This window comes from Coenobita brevimanus, chromosome 73 (assembly GCF_032717465.1).
Source record: "Coenobita brevimanus isolate Jiangsu-jjx chromosome 73, ASM3271746v2, whole genome shotgun sequence".
NCBI classification, from domain to species: domain Eukaryota; kingdom Metazoa; phylum Arthropoda; class Malacostraca; order Decapoda; family Coenobitidae; genus Coenobita; species Coenobita brevimanus.
Window position 1 is genome coordinate 12,004,406 of NC_137026.1, and position 18,616 is coordinate 12,023,021.

Genomic DNA, 18,616 nt, shown 5'->3' on the forward strand with positions numbered 1-18,616 from the left:
GTATGAGCCTGAGTGATAGTTTGAGGAAGAATCCTGATATCATGAATGATCTCCAGACTAAGCTTTCTCATCTAGCTCCCGAGGAAAGGCAGGAGTTTTCGGCATTACTGCAGGAGTACCCGCAAGTGTTCCGTTCCACTCCAGGAAGAACCACTGTGTTGATGCATGATGTCGATGTTGGAGACGCAAAGCCAATTAAACTGCCTCCTTACAGTGTGAACCCAGTGAAAGTTCCTCTCATCCAGAAGGAGCTTGGCTACCTGTTGGACCACAAGATGATTGAGCCCTGTCAGAGCGAGTGGAGTTCTCCTGTCACTCTAGTCCCTAAGCCAGGGGGGTCACAGCGGCTTTGCATCGACTACAGACATGTTAATTAGATAACCAAAATAGACACTTACCCTCTCCCTCGCGTGGAAGATTGCCTAGACAAGATCGGAAAGGCTAGGTACATAAGTAAGTTTGATTTCTTAAAGGGATACTGGCAAGTACCTATGACTGAACGTGCTAGGGAGATCTCATGTTTTGTAACACTAGGAAAGACTTTTGCATGTTCTGTAATGCCATATGGTATGAAGAATGCACCAGCCACTTTTCAGAAGCTCATGAATGTTGTTACAGAGGGTTTGGCAGGGTGTGTTGTTTATATTGATGATGTATTAATCTTCATTGACAACTGGAAAGATCACCTGTGCCATGTCAGTAAATTTCTTGAGCGTTTGGTTCAGGCTAATCATCTAGCTAATTTATCAAAGTGTGAGTTTGGTCAAGCTAAAGTTCAGTACCTTGGGTAAATAATTGGTGATGGACATGTTGCACCACCAGCAGCTAAGGTTCAGGTTATAAGAGATCTTCCCAGACCTAAGAGTAGGAAAGAGCTGCAAAGATTTTTGGGAATGGTAGGTTATTACAGATTTGTTCTTAACTTTTCAATTCTTGTATCACCACTTACAGACCAACTGAAAAAAGGAGTTAAATTTGTCTGGACCGATAACTGTGAATCCTCTTTCAGTAAAGCTATCCTATTAAGTCAGCCAGTGCTCGCTACTCCAAATTTTGCTAAGCCTTTTAAGATGGCTGTTGACGCAAGTGATACAGGAGCTGGGGCTGTTTTGCTGCAAGAGGATGATCAGGGTATTGAACACCCTGTATCTTATTACAGTAAGAAGTTCACTCCACCTCAAAAGAACTACTCAACTATTGAGAAAGAGCTTTTGGCCTTGATTTTGGGTTTACAGCATTTTTCATTTTATTTGTGTTCTGGTTTTGACCCCATAGTCATTTATACCGATCATAACCCACTGAAAATCCTTAGTAAGTTTAAAGATAAAAATCAGAGATTGACAAGACGGAGTCTACTTCTTCAGGAGTATTCATTAGACATACAACATGTCAAGAGGAAAGAAAATGTTATTGCAGATTGCTTATCTAGACTTTAGACAGATTGTTTTAGAGTAATAAGAAATTTCCTTTGTAAATTTCTTTTTCTTTGTGGGGAGGTGTTACATAGCCTATGATTTCATCATCCTTTGTATAATTCTAACGTACAGTATGCTGCATGTTTGATCACGATTCTCCTCGTGGCATCCATAGTGACCAGGCTTGCGTGTTCTACCTCACTCCCCCCTTCTCCCTCTTATAATAGAGTAAGTCGTTCTTTCTGTTGTTCAGAGCAGGATTGTCAACTCCTTGTTCCCTATGGCTTCATTTGCGCGTCCTTCTTACAAGTTGTATCAAGCTCTGCCGGCCCTTATATAATGAGCTCAGTCTCTGCATTAATTGCCACTTAGATCTACTCCTCATTTTGTTCACATCTCTGTCCTCCCCTGTATAGTGTATTATTATTGTGAGTACTCAGGAAGTCTCCAGCCATCTAGCTGCTGTATAATTTGAGTATAAGTGTTATTAACATTTTTCTTGTACTGTATAGCCTGAGGCGTTAATTCGCAGGCCTGGTAAGGTTTTTGTGATTCATGTAAAGTTCATATTGTCAGCAGAGTTAATAATATTATGTATCCGTAATAATATTATATCTTACTTTAACTGAGCATTATTCAGTTCTCTCATTTATCAGGGCTGACTAAGATAAATTTGTTCTTGCTAAATTCGTGTTAATAGAGGCTATTGCAGTTAACCATATATGTAACCTGTTTTGCCATTACATTATCCTTATGAGTCCTGAATGTTTAGTTGTTAGTTTGAGCATTAAACTTTAACTTGTAATTTTACCTAACTCTTTTGTTTTGAACCTGGAACTTTGCTGGACAGTAGTGATTTTAGTATTCTCACTTGAAGTGTTCATTATCTCTCTCTGTTCCGTAACAATATATGTATCTATCTATCTATATATCTATATCTATATATATATATATATATATATATATATATATATATATATATATATATATATAATCCAATCCTACATTGTCCCATGAGGAGCGTAGGAGCCCGGAGCTAGGCAGTAGGTCCCGACATTTAAGATGAGAGTGACCAGCCTCACTCATCCCTGAGTGGCATTACACGAGCAATCAACCCCAACAACCCCTTGGATATAAACTTTCACCGGCTCAATCCGATTGCAGCGCAATAATTACCCACTAAACCACCAGACGCCCAAATTTGGTTATATGGTTACCACCCAGCAGAGTAAATGGTTTCCTGATGTACAGGAAACCATTTGGCTTGTCACACAGTGTAGAGCCACCCACATGAAGAAGGAAGAGAAAAGAATGAAGGAAAGAAAGACAGACGAGAGAGTGTAAAGTTGCCCATAGGTAGAAGGACAAGGAAAGAATGAACGAAAGGAAGACAGAAGAGGATGGAAGGAAAGAGGGATTGAGGAAAGGAAAGGGCAGACGCCCGAGAGCAGCACTACATCGAGTGAGTGGATGGTGAACGCCCCCACCTACCACAAATATATATATATATATATATATATATATATATATATATATATATATATATATATACGCCGGTCCTGCAGTGCATACTCAAACGGCTGATGATGATGATGATGATATATATATATATATAGATATATAAATAGATAGATAAATTTATATATATATATATATATATATATATATATATATAGATAGATAGATAGATAGATAGATAGATAGATAAATAGATAGATAGATAGATGCATGACCATAAAATCTCCAGAACACCACGTAAAAGCTCTTTATGGTCGTCTCACTCGGCTGTTTGTTTACTTTTGGGTCGGTTAAACTCGGTTTCGTTGTTGTTGTGTGGTTCAGCCCAGCAGACGACGGTCAAACAACTGTCAAGCGGGAAGCGGGAATAGTCATATGACACTTTTTATGTTTTATGTGAATAAAAAATGACTTCTTTTAATATGTGTGCTTTACTTACCATTATCTTGGAATAATTCAGTGGTCAGTGGGTGACGAAAATGCCGTTGAGTTGAAATCTCCACAGTCCACACAACAAAGTCAGCTGAAATGGTAAGCGTGTGTTTAAACTAATATATATATATATATATATATATATATATATATATATATATATATATATATATATATATATATATATATATATATATATATATATATATATATATATTATAGTTTGCTATGGCTGTGTTATTATAATACCAGGTAATGAAGTGGACAATGGCTAATACATTGGAAGAATGACTAAATATGATCACAGATAATAAGTAGCAAGAGTATGAAGGTAGTAAACGTAGTAGTGGATTTGTGAGTCGTCTTTGCTGATGTTCCTTGATTTTTTCCTTCTTTTTTTTTCCTGGATATTGCCTTGTCTGTTTTGGGGAACGTCCAGTGTCAAGGGGCGTCCTGTGACACGGGAAGTACGGTAATTAAGGCGCTCCAGTCGGACTGAGCCGGTGCAGGTTTATACCCAAGAGATGGTTGGGGTTTATTGCTCACTTAATGCCACTCAGGGATGAGCGACATTGGTCACTCTAATGTCATGACCAACTTGCCTAACCCCTGGCTCCTACGCTCCTCATGGGGCGACACAGGATTGGATGATGTATGTATGTATGTATGTATGCATATATTATTTTTATTATGATGATGATGATGATGATGATTTTTACTACAACAACAACAACAACAACAACAACTACTACTACTACTACTACTACTACTACTATTACTACTACTGCTACTACTACTGCAACTATTTCTGCTACTACTACTGCTGCTACTACTACAGCTACTATTATTACTATTACTGCTACTACTACTACTACTACTACTACTACTACTACTACCACCACTACTACTTCAACTACTACTATTACTACTGCTACTACTACCCCTACTACTTCTACTACTTCACTGCTACTACTACGACTATAGTTATTAGTCCCCGACCGGTCAAACTGGTCGTAGGTTTGCGCGGTTCCGTCAGCAAGTCGGCCCGTCTGCAATTTCGTGTCCTCTCTGTAACTTGCACATGCATGGACAGATTTTGATATAACGTCACACAGTGCGGCGTGTCGCACGCAACAACCAGCCATCTACTCCCAGGGGCAAGGTCACACTTGGGGCTCAAACATGGTCGGGTGTTGGCATACTTAACAGCCACACCTACATTCGTGTCTGCTGTGTGTGTTGTCTGGGGTGATCAATGAATGGCTGTACATACGTATTGCTGTCATACCCACAGTGCATACACAGCACCTATGTATGGTTATCATCAGGCAGGACTCTTTATATCGCGTGGCAGTACTTGGCAGGAACTTGTTATTATTACTATATCATTATTATTATTATTTTCAGTCAGTGTCACTATAGATAGGTAAGGGTAATGTAGTATTATTCTACTAACTACACGGAGAGGAAAACAGGTGTTAGGAATTTTCATGTTAATAAAAAAAAAAAAAATAGAAAAACTGGTGAAATCTGATGCGACGCAGTGGCAATAAATGAAATAATTGATTCGTTAGTTATCACAATTTATTGTAAATATAGAATATTTTTTTATTCTCCTACTTGATAAATAATGTGGAAATAAAAGGCTTCGTAAGTAAAGTAAAACAGAAAATCAGCGAACGTCGACATAATAAGGAGAGAGAGAGAGAGAGAGAGAGAGAGAGAGAGAGAGAGAGAGAGAGAGAGAGCGTGGATGGACGAATTTGTGTGTGTGTGTGTGTGTGTGTGTGTGTGTGTGTGTGTGTGTGTGTGTGTGTGTGTGTGTGTGTACAGTTTCAGTCTTGCGTGAGGAGGCGGGGTTAGTGCAACAAATCCCCAACACCGTGACTGCTCAACATCACTCCTTTATGTAATGTATAAATCTTCCTTCATTGCCTGGTGTACATGTCTATAATTCCTGATGTCTCTTACCTTAAACTTATGTTGAAGGTTCAAAGGTTATCAATAAGTCAATCTGTCTGTCTATCTATCTATTTACCCATATATCTATCTGTCTATCTATCCATCTATCTATCTATCTGTAGCCAGACGCCTTAATCACGTAAGAAGTGGGCACAAACAAATCATCTCCATGTCTCCCTGTCCCCTGCCATTTAACTGCCTTCCTCCAACATATATCCCCCTCTCTCATATACCTCTCTTCTTCCTCCTTCTCTCTCATCCTCGGTCTCCCCCTCCCTCGCTCCCCCTCAGGAAGTGTAACTAGAAAACAAATTGAAATGAAAAAAAAGACAAAGGCTAAAATGATTCAATTGTTTTCTTGTCTTATTCTCGTCGGTCAAGGAAGCTCCCTATAACCTTTTCCTTGGCGATTTATTTAACACTCTCTTTAATATTCACTTTTATGTTACCTACTGCATTCTAACAGCAATATTATTTTGCATATAGTCATACAAGGGAATACTAGCATGTCATGTCCAGAAATAAATCAGTAAGAAAGAGGTGTTAATGAGAGCCTGGGAGACAGAGGCCTACATCCTTGTCGATTAAGCGAACTCCTTAATACCTCTTCCTAAGCGATTTATTTTGCTTATTTCACTTTGCCGTCCTCTTCTGTGATATTTAAGTCATTCCAATATCGCTCAAAACGTTATTAGCCACCTGTATCCAAAGAAGGAAGGGGTGTTAAGGACCTTCCTTGACCATCTAGAATACGATCCGGAGAGCCTTAATACTCGTTCCTTTGCCCCGTTCACGGTCGAGACTACTCTAGTAATCCAGTTGACTCCAAACCATTCTGTTTTTCTGAGTGAGACAAGAACCTGAGCGTGTGTGGTAAGGAGGCTCCCCAGCACCTCTTCCTTAGCGATTTATTCTTGGTATGGCTGGTTAATACCCTTTTGTATGTTACTTATACAGAGTATGGCAATATTAGTGGGATTTATGTAACACAGAATAGGACGGTAAGGTGCACTAAGCAAATTAAATCGCTCAGGAAAGGGTGTCAGGGAATTTCTTTACCCGACTTCAACATGGATCGAAGTATGTTATTAGATTTGGCTTGTCAATATCCTTTTGTACCTTATTAATGCAGAGTATGGGAATGTTAGAAGAATCTATATATCACACAATAGGATAGTAAGGTGTACTAAGCTAAATAAATCGCTTTGGAAGAGGTGTCAAGGACTTTCCTCTTGTTAGGAGCGGGCAAGAACTTCCGGACAACGCGGCCAAATCTGTGAACATTACGTCATTCAGCCTACAGTACAATTATAAACACCAATAAATGTTCAGGTAATGTACTATCGAGGACAAAAGTATCGCTCCACCCAGCTGACAGAGAACTGTGGCCTTTTTGCGAGTTAGGAAGTACAGCAGTGTGTGATTGAATGGAAGGAAGTGTCATCGAGACTGATGTGGGTGAAAGCGAAATTTGAAACTGAGTTGTGGGTGTTAGTGAGTGCATATGGGCCTGGTAGTGGAAGGGTTGAGGAAGAGAGGGAGTCTTTCTGGAATGATGTTGATGAGTGTCTGTAGAGTTTTGGAGCGAATGTGAATGTGGTAATGATGGGAGATCTGAATGCTAGAGTGGGAAATGTAGCAGTTGAAGGTGTAGTTCGTATGCACGGTGTGCCTGGAAGAAATGAAAATGGGGAACGAATGATAGGGATGTGCGTTGAGCGAGAGATGGTGATTGGAAATACGCTGTTCGAGAAGAAAGATATTTATAAGTATACATCGGTGAGACAGGAGGGTGGAAGGGATGTTGATAGAGCTTTAATGGACTATGTGGCTGTGTCCAGGAATGTAATAGGAAGATTTTTGGATGTGAGAGTTCTGAGAGGGGAGGGAGGAGGTATGTCAGACCACTACCTGGTGGAGGGAAAGTTAATAGTAGGTAAGAGATGGGTGAGAGCTAGGAGGGTTAGGTGTGGCAAGGAGGTTTTGAAAGTGAGTGATTTGGATAAAAGAGAGAAAATGATAGTGTATCAGGAGAAATTGAAAGATCAGTCGAATGCAGTGAAAGATCAGGAAAATGGCAGTGTGGAGGAGGAATGGCAGTTGTTTAAGACTGCTGTGGTGGGGCATGTAGAAGAGATGTGTGGTGTGAGACGTGTGGGTGGTGGTGTAAGAAAAGGAAGTGAATGGTGGTGCGAGGAAGTAAGTATGGCTGTGGCTGAGAAGAGACGTGCATATGAAGTGTGGCTACAGAAGAAGGATGACGTGTCATATGAGAGGTATAAGGAAAAGAGGAATAGGGCGAGAAGGGCTGTACGTGACGCTAAAGTGGCAACAGATGAGAGGTGGGGTAGGCGGCTGACTGAGAATTTTCAACAGAATTAGAAGACGTTCTGGAAGCAGGTGAAAAGGGTGCGAAAGGGAGAGTCTGGGACGGAAGAGCGAGTAAAAGCAGAGGATGGAAGGATGTTAATTGAGATGGATGCAGTAAGGAAGAGATGGGCAGAGTATTTAGAAAGATTGTTAAATGTAGAGGAGGAAAGGGTGGCTGAGATTGTGGAGGATGGAAGGGTGCAAGGAATAAATGTGTTGGGAGAGTTGAATGATTCTTTGATCACGAAGGAGGAAGTGGAGAAGGCAGTAAAGGAGATGAAAACAGGGAAAGCTGCAGGTATGGATGGGTGTGCTGTGGAATGCCTGAAGGGTGGTGGAGTGACTATTGTTGACTGGTTAGTAAGATTGTTGAATGTGTGCTTTGTGAAATGTATGGTGCCAAATGACTGAGCAAGTGCTTGTTGGTCCAGTTGTATAAAGGCAAGGGTGATAAGCATGAATGTACTAGCTTTATGGGTATAAGTCTCTTGATTGTTGCAGGTAAGGTGTATGGTAGAGTGTTAAATATGAGAGTTAGAGACGGTACAGAGGGAGTGATTGGTGATGAGCAGTATGGCTTTAGGAGAGGGAGACGATGCGTGGATCAGGAGTTTGCTGTGAGACAAGTGTGTGAAAAGTATTGAGCGAAAGGCAAGGATGTGTTTTGGACATTCATGAATATAGAGAAAGCATATGATAGAATTGATAGGAAGGCTTTGTGGACTGTTTTAAGATTGTATGGACTTGATGGTAGGTTACTAAAAGGGGTGAAGAGTTTTTATGTAAATAGTAGAGCGTGTGTAAGAATGGGAAATGCTGTGAGTGATTGGTTTCCTGTGAGAGTGGGGCGGCAACAGGGATGTGTGATGTCGCCTTGGTTGTTTAATATTTATATGGATGGTGTTGTAAGAGAGGTGAATGAAAGAGTTTTACGTGGAGGTCTGAGTCTGGGGAATGTTGATGGTGAAGAGTGGAATCTGAAGCAGCTGCTGTTTGCAGATGATACTGCACTGATGGCTGATTCAGAGGAGAAATTAGACAGTTGGTACAGGAGTTTGGAAGGGTGTGTGAAAGAAGGAAATTGAAAGTAATTGAGAATAAGAGTAAAGTGATGAAGTGTACGAGGTTGGTAGATGGTAGGAGGATGAACATAGTTTTGAATGGTGAGTTGCTTGAGGAGGTAGAGTGTTTTCAATATTTAGGGTCACATGTTGCTGTGGATGGAAGAATAGATGCAGAAGTAAAGTTTAGAATGAATGAACTAGGAAAGGTGCTGGGAGGAATGAAAAAGGTGTTTATATGTCGTTTGCTTAGAATGGATGTAAAAAGAAGGCTGTATGAGGATGTTGTGGTACCGACTGCGTTATATGGGGCTGAAACATGGAATATGGGTGTAGCAGAGAGGAAAAGTTTGAATGTAATGGAGATGAGGTGTCTGAGGAGTATTTGTGGAGTGACGCGTATGGATCGAGTGCTAAATGATGAAGTGTGAAGGAGAACTGGAGTTGTTCGGGAGATGGCTGATAGAGTTGAGCAGAGGGTGTTGCGATGGTTTGGGTATATGGAGAGAATGGATAATGAGCGATTGGTGAAAAAGATAACTAGATATGATGTGAGAGGTGTAAGGCTGAGAGGGAGATCACGAATAGGATGGATGGACAGTGTGAAGAGAGTGCTGGATGCGAGAGGGATGTCTGTTGAGCAAGGAAGAGTGGCTGTGCGTGACAGAAATAAATGGAGAGAAATTGTGAATGAATAAAGGATGACGCTGCCCTGAGGGGATATTCTCCCACATTTGGTCTGATCAGCTAGTCAGGTCAGGTGAGGGTAAGGGGATGGGTGCATTATGATGTGGCAGGGGTAAACCAGCTCTGCTGTCAGGCCCTGCTGCGGATGTCACTGATTGCACTAACAGTTGACCCTTGTGCGGTGTGGTGCAGTGAGGATCTGTCCCTTCTCCCCTTTGGGGCTAAGATGCGAATGAATGTGTTTCAATGGATGAGTAAATGGGGAGTGTGTCATCCTGTCTTGGCTACCTCCCTCAGGGCTGTGTCATCATTTATTCATTCACAGTATCTCTCCATTTGCTTCTGTGACACACAGCCACTCTTCCTTGCCCAACAGACATACCTCTCACATTCAATGCTCTCTTCACACTGTCCATCCATCCTATTCGTGGTCTTCCTCTCAGCCTTACACCTCTCACATCAGAACTAGTTATCTTTTTCACCAGTCGGTTATTATCCATTCTCCCCACATGCCCAAACCATCACAACACCCTCTGCTCAACTCGATCAGCCATCTCCCAAACAACTCCAGTTCTCCTTCGCACTTCATCATTTCTCACTCGATCCATACGCGTCACTCCACACATACTCCTCAGACACCCCATCTCCATTATATTCAAACTTTTCCCCTCTGCTACACCCATATTCCATGTTTCAGCCCCATACAATGCAGTCGGTACCACAACACCCTCATACATCCTTCTCTTTACATCCATTCTAAGCGAACGACATCTAAACACTTTTTTCATTCCTCCCAGCACCTTCCCTACTTCATTCATTCTAAACTTCACTTCTGCATCTATTTTTCCATCCACAGCAACATGTGACCCTAAATACTTAAAACACTCTACCTCCTCAAGCAACTCATCATTCAAAACTATATTCATCCTCCTACCATCTACCGACCTCGTACACTTCATCACTTTACTCTTATTCTCATTTACTTTCAAATTCCTCCTTTCACATATCCTTCCAAGCTCCTCTACCAGCTGTCTCAATCTCTCCTCTGAATCAGCCACCAGCGCAGTATCACCTGCAAACAGCAGCTGCTTCAGATTCCACTCTCTACCATCAACATTCCCCAGACTCAGACCTCCACCTAAAACTCTTGCATTCACCTCTCTTACAACACCATCCATATAAATATTAAACAACCAAGGCGACATCACACATCCCTGCCGCAGCCCCACTCTCACGAGAAACCAATCACTCACAGTATTTCCCACTCTTACACACGGTTTGCTATTTGCATAAAAAAGTTTCACCTCTTTTAGTAACCTACCATTAAGTCCATACAATCTTAAAACAGTCCACAAAGCCTCCCTATCAATTCTATCATATGCTTTCTCTAGATCCATGAATGCCCAAAATACATCCTTGCCTTTCGCTAAATACTTTTTACACACTTGTCTCACAGCAAACACCTGATCCACGCATCCCATCCCTCTCCTAAAGCCACACTGCTTATCACCAATCACTCCCTCTGTACCCTCTCTAACTCTCTTAATTAACACTCTACCATACACCTTACCTACAACTCTCAAGAGACTTATACCCCTACAGCTAGTACATTCATACTTATCACCCTTGTCTTTATACAACGGAACACACAAGCACTAGCCCAGTCAATTGGCACCATCCCTTGCACAAAGCATACATTCAACAATCTTACTAATCAGTGAACAATAGTCACTCCACCACCCTTCAGGCATTCCACAGCACACCCATCCATACCTGCAGCTTTCCCTGTTTTCATCTCCTTTACTGTCTCCTGCACTTCCTCCTTCGTGATCAAAGAATCATTCAACTCTCCCAACACATTTATTCCTTGCACCCTTCCATCCGCCACAATCTCAGCCTCCCTTTCCTCCTCTACATTTAACAATCTTTCAAAAATACTCTGCCCATCTCTTCCTTACTGCATCCATCTCAATTGACATCCTTCCATCCCCTGCTTGTACTCGTTCTTTCTTCCCAGACTCTCCCTTTCGCCTCCTTTTCACCTCCTACCAGAACATTTTCTTATTCTGTTGAAAGTTCTCAGTCAACCGCCTACCCCACCTTTCATCTGCTGCCACTTTAGCATCACGTACAGCCCTTCTCGCCCTATTCCTCTTTTCCTTATACCTCTCATATGACACCTCATCCTTTCTATGCTGCCACACTTCATATGCACGTCTCTTCTCAGCCACAGCCATACTTACTTCCTCGCACCACCATTCACTTCCTTTTTTTACACTACCACCCACACGTCTCATACCACACACATCTTCCATGTACCCCACCACAGCACTCTTAAACAACTGCCGTTCCTCCTCCACACTGCCATTTTCCTGATCTTTCACTGCGCTCCACTCATATTTCAATTTCTCCTGATACTCACTCATTTTCTCTCTTTTATCCAACCCACTCACTTTCAAAACCTCTCTGCCACATCTAACTCTCCTAGCTCTCACCCATCTCTTACATACTCTTAACTTTCCCTCCACCAGGTAGCGGTCAGACATACCTCCTCCCTCCCCTCTCAGAACTCTCATATCCAACAATCTTCCTATTACATTCCTGGACACAGCCACATAGTCCATCAATGCTCTATCAACTACCCTTTCACCCTCCTGTCTGACTCATGTATACTTATATCTTTCTTCTCAAACAGCGTATTTCCAATCACCATTTCTCGCTCAGCGCACATCCCTATCATTCGTTCCTCATTTTCATTTCTTCCAGGCACACCATGCATACCAACTACACCTTCAACTGCTACATCTCCCACTTTAGCATTCAGATCTCCCATCATTACCACATTCACATTCGCTCCAAAACTCTGCAGACACTGATCAACATCATTCCAGAAAGACTCCCTCTCTTCTTCATCCCCCTCACTACCAGGCCCATATGCACTCACAAACACCCACAACTCAGTTTCAAATTTCGCTTTCACCCACATCAGTCTCGGTGACACCTCCTTCCATTCAATCACACACTGCTGTACTTCCGGACTCACTAACAAGGCCACACCTTCTCTTGCCCTTCCTCTATCAACACCTGACAGTCTTCCATTCACACTTCCAAACATAGAATCACCCTTTCCTTTCATCTTCGTTTCACTCAAAGCTAACACATCCAACTTTCTTCTCACAAACATTCTCCCAGTCTCCTCCCTTTTAGCCTCAATCGTACTACATCCACGCACATTCATAGACCCAATCTTCAGGGTACGGGGATAACTCAGTCCCCCATACCTTCCTCTGGCCTGTCTCTTTTTAGGAACTAAAAAAAAAAAAAACTGAGGAGGGGGTCCCTGGTCCCCTCTCCCCGCCCCTTTTAGTCGGCTTTTACGACACGCAGGAAATACGGTGGCAGTATTCTTCATATATATATATATATATATATATATATATATATATATATATATATATATATATATATATATATATATATATATATATATATATATATATATATATATATATATATATATATATATATATATATATATATATATATATATATATATATATATATATATATATATATATATATATGTCAAACAATGGGAGTTATAGTAGGGTGGGATGGTGTGGGGGGGGAGGTGAATAGGAAAGCATGATTTAACCGAGCTAATGTGGTTCTCTCTCTTCAGAGAAAGACTAGAGGATTCGGTAACAAACTCCAGCAATTGCATTCCATATTCATAGCCTGTTAGGATGTTGAGAAATATAATTAGCAAACTGATAAAGGTGTATGCTGATGCAAAATAGATATAATAATATTCAGAAACAAAATAAGGATATGTTACAGGATAAACCAAAAATATCCAAGGTGATAATCGAACCTGGAACCTTTCAGGTGTCTTTTTAACACTTAATAGCTCTACCATACCAGTGTCTGAATGTGCAAATCTAATCACTATGGAGGACAGCCTTGTTCTAAAAATATTTACCATCTCTTAAGTTTTTGTTTTATGGACTGTTTGGGTCAAGGGTGTTTAGTTAATATACCCAAACAATAATGTGATATTACAGTTCTGAATTATAAGGGACAACATTAATATTGCTTGTCTTTAGTGATCCCCTTTATATTAAATAATTATTTACAAGGTTCCTTAGCCGTTACACATATACTTTACTTAATGATTCAAAACGATGTTAGTTTCTTAAATAGGCTCATTGGTTGGTATTTAGTTTAATGGTGTGGGAACGAATCTGTTCATCGAAAAACACGCTGTGATTGGTGAATATAATAGTCCCCGTTTATGGCCTAGCTGAGGATCCACTCCTGGACTCTCGTCTGCGATTCAGAAATTCTCCTGTTCCGCAACAATAACCCCTTCCTGGAGAGTTTATTCGGTAACTCTTCCTTGAGAGAGAGAGAGAGAGAGAGAGAGAGAGAGAGAGAGTACTGGGGGGCGGGAAGGGGAGAGATGGAGGGAATTACAGTGTCACCAACAGAGACCTGACTCTTGTTTTTCACACTTGCGTCAGGACGTATGTCCACGATAGTACATATTTAAACAGACGCCGTGGTAAGCGCTTGAGTAAGAGATGTTGTAAGTGTTGGTGTAAGTGTTCGAGGAAATTGGCAGATACGTGTCATTAGTGCGAAAAGTAGCAGTGTGGTGATTGTGTGAGGTGTGGCAGTGTAAGATGCGACAGTGTAAGGTGTGGCAGTGTGAGATGTGGCAGTGTGAGGTGCAGCAGTGTGAGATGTGGTAGTGTGAGATGTGGTAGTGTGAGATGTGGCAGTGTGAGATGTGGTAGTGTGAGATGTGGTAGTGTGAGGTGTGGCAGTGTGAGATGTGGTAGTGTGAGTTGTGGTAATGTGAGGTGTGGTAGTGTGACTTGTGGTGGTGTGAGTTGTGGTAGTGTGACTTTTGGTAGTGTGAGGTGTGGCAGTGTGAGGTGTGGTAATGTGAGGTGTGATAGTGTGAGGTGTGGCAGTGTGGGGTGTGAAAGTGTGGAGTGTGGCAGTGTGAGGTGTGGTATTGTGAGGTGGCAGTGTGAGGTGTGGTATTGTGAGGTGGCAGTGTGAGGTGTGGCAGTGTGAGATATGGTAGTGTGAGGTGTGGTAATGTGAGGTGTGGCAGTGTGAGGTGTGGCAGTGTGAGGTGTGGCAGTGTGAGATATGGTAGTGTGAGGTGTGGTAGTGTGAGGTGTGGCAGTGTGAGGTGTGGCAGTGTGAGGTGTGGCAGTGTGAGATATGGTAGTGTGAGGTGTGGTAGTGTGTGGTGTGGCAGTGTGAGGTGTGGCAGTGTGAGGTGTGGCAGTGTGAGGTGTGGCAGTGAGAGGTGTGGTAGTGTGAGGTGTGCAGTGTGAGGTGTGCAGTGTGAGGTGTGGTAGTGTGAGGTGTGGTAGTGTGAGGTGTGGTAGTGTGAGGTGTGATAGTGTGAGGTGTGGCAGTGTGGGGTGTGAAAGTGTGGAGTGTGGCAGTGTGAGATGTGGTAGTGTGAGGTGGCAGTGTGAGGTGTGGCAGTGTGAGATATGGTAGTGTGAGGTGTGGTAGTGTGAGGTGGCAGTGTGAGGTGTGGCAGTGTGAGATATGGTAGTGTGAGGTGTGGTAGTGTGAGGTGTGGCAGTGTGAGGTGTGGCAGTGTGAGGTGTGGCAGTGTGAGATATGGTAGTGTGAGGTGTGGTAGTGTGTGGTGTGGCAGTGTGAGGTGTGGCAGTGTGAGGTGTGGCAGTGTGAGATATGGTAGTGTGAGGTGTGGTAGTGTGTGATGTGGCAGTGTGAGGTGTGGCAGTGTGAGGTGTGGCAGTGTGAGGTGTGGCAGTGTGAGGTGTGGCAGTGAGAGGTGTGGTAGTGTCAGGTGTGCAGTGTGAGGTGTGGCAGTGAGAGGTATGGTAGTGTGAGGTGTGGTAGTGTGAGGTGTGCAGTGTGTGGTGTGGCAGTGTGACTTGAGGAACTGTTGGGTGTAGGAGTTGCAGATGAGTAACCCCGATTTGTCTGGCCGAGCAGACCCGTCAACCGCAGGAGAGTAATGGCCACAGCAAGATCATAGCAGGCTCCACATCAACCCATTATTTGGCTCTATGGCTGCCACTCAGCTTTGTAAATGGCTTGCAGGGTTAGAGGTAACCATTAAACTTGTCATTCAGTTCAGGTTCACCTTAGAAAGAAGTAAGCAGCACTACATTAAGTGATTAGATGTTGGCCGCAATCACCTACCATAGTGGAGTCTGGTATAGTAAGGAATGGTGATGATATTTGTGGCAATGTGAGTGTGAGAAATGGTAGAGTCTATTTGATTGACCTGTGCAGCTGAGATGTATGGGGCGAGTAGGGTGTGTTTGAATCGCGGCTGCTGATTGGCCGCCGATGATTTAAATCTACACCTCTCTTATTTTAACACATAGATATTCATATTCCTAAGCTGCCTTCAATACAGCTGCCAGATTAAATGTGGAATAATGTCCGAAGCTGAAGAGTTCAAAATTAGCTTTAAAAGTTTACTGTTATCAAAGAAAATTTAAGTTGATTAAAAAGTGTCATAAAGCGATGAGTGACGTTTGAAATAAATTATCCACCCACGGTGGACTTTCTGACCACTACTTGGTGGTGGCCAGAATCAATATCCAAGTAAGATGCAGAAATAGAAGAAGCAAAGGACGGGAGGTAGGAGTAGTTGCAAGGAGAGTGAAAAGGTTACAAGAGGATGAGCAAAAGGCAGAATATAAGAAAAAAGTGGAGGAACGATTGGGTAAATACGAACTGGAGCAGATGGGGGACGTGGAAGGTGTGTGCAAGATATTCACAGAAGAAATATGTACAGCATGTGATGTGGTGTGTGGGGTGATGAGAAGACGGAAGGGGGTGCAAGGAAGAGCATGGTGGAATGAAGAGGTGAGAAAGGTTATGGCACAAAAGAAGAAAGCATACAATGAATGGATGAGAAATAGGGGCGTGGAAGAAGTTGGGAGGCGGAAGAAAGAGTTATATGTAGAGAGGAAGAGAGAGGTGAAAAGATTAGTGAGAGAGAGTAAGAAGAGAGTGGATGAGGAATTTGGAAGGAATTTGAGTGTAAAGTGGAGGGACTGTAAGAAAATGTTCTGAAAAAAGGTGAAGAGAGTAAGACAGGGTGGCAGTGAAGTTAGTGGGTGAGTGAAAGATAAAAATGGTAGATTACTAGTGGAGAAGGGAGAAAAAGTGAGCAGGTGGAGAGAACACTTTAAGGAATTGATGAACATAGAGAATGGAAGTAATGCGAGTATAAGTGGCTGGGGAATGGCTGGGAGAAGGAGGGATGTGAAAAGACAGGAAGAAATCAGTAGAATAGAAGTTGTGGGAGCAATGAAGAAAGTCAGATTTGGGAAAGCCCCAGGAATTGATGGAGTATGTGGTGAAATGCTGAAGCATGCGGAAGAGATAGTAGTAGAATGGATGTAGAAGATGTGCTAATTGGCCTGGGAGGAAGGTAGAGTCCTGGAGGATTGGAAGTCAGGTATAATTATTCCCTTGTACAAAGGAAAAGGGGAAAAAGAAGTGTGTGGTAATCATAGGGGTATTTTTTTTCTTAGTGTAATAGGAAAAGTGTATGGTAGGATTCTTATTGACAGAGTTAGGGAAATAACAGAGGAGTTAGTTGGAGAAGAACAGGGAGGCTTTAGGAAGGGATGAGGTTGTGTAGATCAGATATTCATTCTTAGATCTTTAGTGGAAAAGTTTCTAGAGAAGGGAAAGAAGTTGTATGCGGCTTTCATGGATTTGGAGAAAGCATATGACAGGGTGGATAGACAAGGATTGTAGAAAGTGTTAAGAATATATGGAGTAGATGGGAAGTTGTTGAATGCTGTGAGGAGTATGTATGATGGTGCAAAGGCTGCAGTGCATGTGGATGGTGAACTGAGTGAATTTTTCTCTTTGAAGGTTGGGTAGAAACAGGGATGTGTCATGTTTCCATGGTTGTTCAGTCTGTATATGGATGGGGTAATAAGAGAGACACAAGGTAGGGCAGTGGATGTTGGAGTGGCCCCAGTGAGAGAGGGTAGTGTTTGGAAAATCCCTGTACTGTTGTCTGCAGATGATACTGTGTTGTTAAGTGAAGATGAAGGGGAGCTGCCAGGCTTGGTGGATGAGTTTGGGAGAGTGTGTAAGAAACGGAATCTAAAGGTGAATGCAGGGAAGAGTAAAGTGATGGTCTTTGAGAGAGGTGAAGTCAGTGAATGTACAGTGAGGTTGGATGGTGAGGAAATGGGAAACGTGAGTACGTTTAAATACTTAGAGAGCGTGATGAGTAAGGGTGGAAGTTTGGAGGATGAAGTGCTTGAAAGCGTACAACGAGGAAGAAAGGTTGCTGGTTCCTTGAAAGCAGTGATAAGAAACAGGGAAGTGTGCATGGAAGTGAAAACGTTACTAGTGACAGTATTGTGATACCAACTCTAAAGTATGGAAGTGAAGCGTGGACGTTGTTGGAAGGACACAAGTCAAGAGTGAGAGCAGTGGACATTAGTTATTTGAAAGGAGCCTGTGGAGTCACATGGGGAGACTGGCTGACAAATGAGGATAGAAAGGAGCGTTGTGGTGTGGATGTGGTTGCGGTAGGAAGCGTTAGGAGGAATACACTGAGGTGGTTTGGCCATGTGGAGAGGATAGAGGGTGAGAGACTGACGACGAGAGTGTATGTGAGTGAGGTGAAGGGGGGGAGAGGGAGGGGGAGGCCGAGGATGAGATGGAGGGCTGAAGTGGAAAGGTATATGAGAGAGGGGGACGTGGGTTTGGAGCAGGGCACTGAACTGGCGGGGGAAAGGGCGACGTGGAGGCGATTTGTTTGTGGCCACCTCGTACGGGATTAAGGCGTCTGGCAGTAGATAAATAGATAGGTATGCATGGATCCACGTCCGCATGTTGCACTACATCCACGCACGGTGTACACCTACGTCCGCATGTTGCGCTATAATATCCACCCACGGTGTACACCTACGGCCGCATGCTGCACAACAACACATGCCTGCATTTTCTTTAGTGACATCATCGGCGGCCAATCAGCAGCCGCTTATTAAACACACCCTACTTGCTGCATACATCTCAGCTGCACAGGTCAACCAAATAGACTAGTATGGGGTGTGACAGAAGACAAACCACACTAACAGGTATCTAGGGAATAAGAAATCAAGAAATAGACCTTCACACTACAAG